We start from the raw sequence: 5486 nt of genomic DNA, 5'->3' as shown, positions 1-5486 counted from the left end.
TCCCCGTTTCTTCTTTATGACTAGTTTTACAAGGGGGAGGTGCCCGATTTTATTGAGAGTTCATCGATATCTGATGGAAGTTCTGGGCCTTGCTGGGTAATCTATCACGAACTGGACCAACTAAAATAGGGGCCTGCCATCATGACTCTGCCCTTTCTTTGTAGTAGAAGTATTCATATGACCAACTGTAAAAACAAAGAATTCTCTCCTGAGGTGTAATATTTTGTATCAAAAGAGAAGGTTGATTCCGTAAAAGCGAGCAGTCTCCTGAGAACATACATGCGCTTCATGCTGTTGTACTTCTAGGATACCTGTTACTGGTTGCAGCCAATAAACTCGATCCTTGACATCACCAAGAAGACTCTGTGTTTCTGTGGTCCAAAACAGGAAGGACTCAAAGAGGTCTCTGGGTGTTCCCCTGGCACCGCCGGGACCATAAAACCCGGTACTTCAAGATGGATTTCCTCTCTACTGGGCTTCATAGGTTTGTCTATTTCTCTTGGAAATGTGGGTCAGTTCATTCCAGGTTGACCTTTTAACCTTTCTACTCAACGCAAGAGGTGAGTGAATTGTTTTGCAACTGAAAGTGTTATGTTCTATTCTATTCTGTTCTTTAGGTCTTGTATAGCACGTAGCTACCCAGAGGCCTCCCAGAGCTAGCACAGTCAAAAGGAGCAAGAGGTTGTGTTGGCCAGCACTACACATGACTAATTGCTATATAGCTACGGTTTTTAAGGCATTACGAAATGAAAGTTTATTGGAGAGCAAACATAGTTCCAAGAAAAGAGGGTTACAGAGTCTGGGGGCCCGGTAGAAGAAAGAAAGGCCACCGCAACGGGACCTACTAAACATAGGAACCTAGACTAGATGTGCTGAGGAAGATCTGAGTAGCCTTCCAGGGGAATACGGGATGGCTAGCGGTCTTAATAAGACAGGACCTTTCCCATGAAGCATTCTGTGCAGGATGCAGAGAGTCTTAAACTGGACCCCCAGCTCAGTTGAGAGTCAGTGGAGGTATTTTAAGGCTCTTTTTACAGATTGATGCCTTGGAACATTCAAAAGAAGCTGAGCAGCAGCACTCTGCATAGTCTGCAGTCTCCTTGTGACATAACTAGGCAAACCTAGAGAGAGGACGTTGTCATAGTCAAGACGTGAGATAAAAGCCTTGACAATCAATCTTGGAAAGAAAACAGACCTAACACCTTTCTAAACATTCTCAGGATGCCAAAGCAAGTGCCCCACGTTTCTTTGCCTGGCAGTCCTTGGTGAGATTGGTGTCTATCCATATTGCAAGACCCTTAGAACTTAGGGGACTCATACAATCTGGCACAGAGGGTATGGACCTTATTAAGATTTTTGCCCAGTATCATCATCTCTGACTTTTCTTCATTTAGCTTCAGCTTAGAGTTGGCCATACATTTGCCCACCTCAAGAATTAATGGAGCAAGGCCGAGGTGGCTGGAGCTAGGGTCAGAGGAGATCGAGTTCACCAGCTGGGTGTCGTCAGCATATGAAACCAATGTCACCCAAAAGAGTGGACGATCTCAGCCAGACGGCACAGATACAGGTTAAAGAGGGTGTGGCTGAGAGAAGACCTCTGAGGTACCCCACAGCGAAGGGGAAAGTTGTCAGAGTACCAGGAGTGACCAAGCACCTAGAAAGACCTGTCCATCAAAAAGGAGGAGAGCCATTTCAGAGCACGGCTGCCAATACCCACTCCAGACATCCTATAGATAAGTGTGGAATGGTCTACCATATCGAAGGCAGCGCTCAAATCCAGGAGACTAATAGCCGCTGAACCCCCTTTGTCGAACAAGGTTCTAAGTTCCTCGACCACAGCCAGCAAAGCTGTCTCTGTACTGTGCTGTGGTCTGAATTCCATTTGTGTTAACTACTGGAACTTCTGCATGACTCTGACTTTTAGGGTCACTTGACAGTGATCTGGCTCTGACCTCTTTGTATTTCTTTGCCATGTCCAGACAAGGATTCAAACTAGTCTGGGCTAGTAGTTCTCAAATTCTTCAATTCTATATGGATTTAGTGAGTCAAAAATAATTGTCAGGCTTTTTTGTACATAGCCGGTCCATTTACAGCTCTGACCTGCAAGAAGCAACACTTAAAAGTCAGTAGTATAGTTAGGATTGTGAGATGGGTCCTGATGATTCAAAGACTATAGCAACATGTTACTCTCTTAGGGATAGATTCATAAAAAAATCTGCGTTTGCAGAGCGGTGGTGAAGGGGGTGTGGCCTCCGGCAACTTGCCTGCATTTTCTTTTTTATTAAATATTTTTTTTATCCCCCTTTCCCTCGGCAGATTTCGGACTGGGGACCTCACCCCCGGGACCAGTCTATTATGAAATGGGGTTGGGGGTGCACAGCCTCCCTCCCCGGGCTGATTACGGCCCCAGGAACCCCATCCCCCAGGTCCCAGCCTTTTCCTTTATTTTTATTAAAAAAATAGAAAGAGGAACCGTGCTGCCCCCCTCCCCGGGCTGATATAGCCCTGGGGACCCCATCCCCGGGGGCATAGCCAACTTGTTGCGGGCCGCGGTGGCAGCCTGAAGGCCTCCACGGTCCCTGCCGGCTCCCTGATTCCTGTAGGAGCTAGCATTGCTTTTGGATAGAGGGAGCTGCTAACATCCAGCTCCCTCTGTCCAAAAACAATTCTGCTCCGCTTCGTGGAAGCAAGAGCATTTTTAGTGCTCTCACTTCCACAAAGCAGAGCAGTGTTTGCTATGGCTTGGCAGGAGCAGTGCTTCTGGAAAGCCATAGCAAACTTCAATGTCCCGGGGGTGGGCACCCCGGGACATTGCTGGAACCAGCTCTGGGGGGTGGCTGTCCCCAGGGTCATCTAGAGCTTCTGGAGGGGACGCGCGTGACCCACTTCCTTAGTGAAGTAAGCTCCTGCGAGGTGGTGGTCCCCATGGTTGGGGGTCCGCAACTGACCCCCTTAATTGTTGTATGTGTGCCCCAGTGAGGTGGCGGTCTCAGAGGCGGCTACTTGCATTTCTCTGAATTAGCCTGGGAGGTGGTGGTCCCTAGGAGCTGCATGGTGCAGCTGGAGCCCCCATGCATTATTATTTCATGTAGTCCCAGGGAGATGGCAGTCCCTGGGGCTGCGAGGGGGCCACATGCCCCCTTTATTTCTCTGAATTAGCCCTGGGGAGGTGCAGCCCCCCAAGGCTGTGTGAGGGCTGGAGCCTCCCACACAATATTATTCCTTATAGCCCCAGGGAGGTGGCAGGCGCCGGGGTTGCGTGGGGGTCTGGAACCCTTCCACGCATTATTATGTCATATAGCCCTGCGGAGGTGGCAGTCTCCGGGGCTGCGGGGGGGGCCGTGATGTCCCCCGTATTTCACTGAATTAGTATGTGAATAAACACCCTAGGCAATCAGTAATAGTGGCAAACAAGTAACAACAATTGACAGTAAAAACTCAAGGTGCAAAAAAGTTATTTTATATTAAAATTGGTCAAGATTTTAATGCAAATAGTTAAAAATAATACACATATATAACATTTTCATAAACATACAAAAGGTACAAACAGAACCTAACAATAAAAAGCATACATTTCATAACTAACAATACATTCATAAATAAGACTCATTTAATGAATAAAAATCACACTGTGGCGAGTGTATTTCGACGCGCGTTTCGGCGTGAGAACGCCTTCTTCAGGAGCCACCAAAACGTATTGGTATCTAAAATATACATTAAAAAATATTATCACGACCATGTAATATGTATTCCATTTCATCATTAACAATGCATAACAACCTAAAATACATTTATAAAAACAAACATATAAACACCTAGGTGATCACTGTCAAAAGAGAATGAAATATCATGTTGCCAAAACCATCCAATGTGGTTGTAGAAAAGAATTATGCCATACTCGTTCATCGACTAATTTCCAAAAATTCATATATACATATAGCTCCAGCAATTTACAATCGTATATTCATTTAAGAGAAATACGGCTGTATATTAGGCATGAACATGTACCTAAGCATAAACAGTTAATTCCAATATCTACATGTTTATACAAAGATCTTGGCCGTCATTATCCGAATATATCCCATCAAATTTGGACATTCAAACTAACAGAGGTTCTTCAAAGTTTCGAATGGTGTATGTTACTCACTGTTATATGGAGTCTCATGGACTGTATATGTTATGGAGACATTCAAATATATTGGATGATCAGCAGATATCTGGTTCATCAGGTAATAAATCTACCTAGAAGAGTAAGTTATATCGATTGTTCAAAGAACATATAACTTCTGGGTCCAGCGACCACTCAACATTTTTATAGAAGGTTTTATGGTCGATCTCACATAAGATGTTATTGACATGTGGACTCAATTTAACCAACTATAAAAGAGGGGGACATATAGCGGTACATTGTATCTAATAGTCATCATCAATCATCGAGTTACTTTAAGAAGGACTTCAATAACACTTGGTTTTGACCTGAGATAGACAAACATGTGATACATGCTCGATACATGACTCAATAAAATCAAACACAGGGCCTGATATGCATATAAACCCTTAAAATAGTGAACTAACTCCTTTACGCACCTTTCAATAAGTTCACAGAAGGCCTACTTGGACACTGTGTTACTAGTGAGTCCGCACAGTAGAATGGTGTAGAATAATTAAAATCTAGGCACCAATGAGACAAAGAAAGGAGAAAAAATGTAAAATATTAACGTCCAAATCACAATATATTGTTGTGATATTTAATACACACAGATGGATATTATAGCTACCTTAAAATAAAGTGATCTTGTAGGGAAGAAATGACCCGAAATTACAGGGAAAACTTCTGTTCCATAATCAATTAAATCGACTGGTGAACGGTAATTGGAGAACTAATGCCTATATGGATTCAAAGAAAAAATTGAGATTATTAAATGCTCTCAATGAGGGAAACTATGACAGACCTGCACTTATCACAAAACTACATTTATCGGCGGTGTTTACCTTTCAAAGTCCAATCAGAAAAGTGCGGAATTCTACGAAAAGACCGGATATCTTTTATGACCAAGCCGTCATTCGATCGGCAACTAAGAAGAATAAAGAATAAAAAGAGGGGAAATTAATTAGAAAGTATATGACCAAGGTCACGCACACGAATTAGGAAACTCGATGACCGAGTTTACGGGGACAAGCTCTTACCTCCATAAATTGCAAATAAAAGTCTGATAAGGCCCTATAAGACACGGCGGGATAACGTCCGCGTCCGTTGTGCAGTCCGTGTAGCAGGAAAATGGTCAAACTTACCTGCTGAAGCGGGTGTATAAATACGACGTAGGCGAATAATTTAAACGGGCACACCTGTGGCTTAGTGCGAGGTAAACAGCGGACTACCAGGTGAAGACGAGGCCACCTTGGTAACGGTAACGGACTTCTCATATATTTAATCAGTAAGTATAGATGATGGACTACTGGCAGGAGTCCCAGAGGAGACCGCTATC

General features: G+C 43.9%; 1 long non-coding RNA gene across 1 annotated transcript; it reads right to left on the bottom strand.

The window, feature by feature from the left end:
- Positions 1-4147: 4147 nt before the first annotated feature.
- LOC147672924 (uncharacterized) lies at positions 4148-5261 on the bottom strand. Its single transcript, XR_015303477.1, has 5 exons — positions 5188-5261; positions 4993-5075; positions 4779-4887; positions 4588-4671; positions 4148-4242 (listed from the first exon to the last, which is right to left on the bottom strand). It is a non-coding gene; the product is annotated as an uncharacterized LOC147672924 (long non-coding RNA).
- Positions 5262-5486: the final 225 nt, after the last annotated feature.

This window comes from Lissotriton vulgaris, unplaced genomic scaffold, assembly GCF_964263255.1.
Source record: "Lissotriton vulgaris unplaced genomic scaffold, aLisVul1.2 SCAFFOLD_5549, whole genome shotgun sequence".
Taxonomy (NCBI): domain Eukaryota; kingdom Metazoa; phylum Chordata; class Amphibia; order Caudata; family Salamandridae; genus Lissotriton; species Lissotriton vulgaris.
This window is presented reverse-complemented; position numbering and strand designations above follow the sequence as displayed.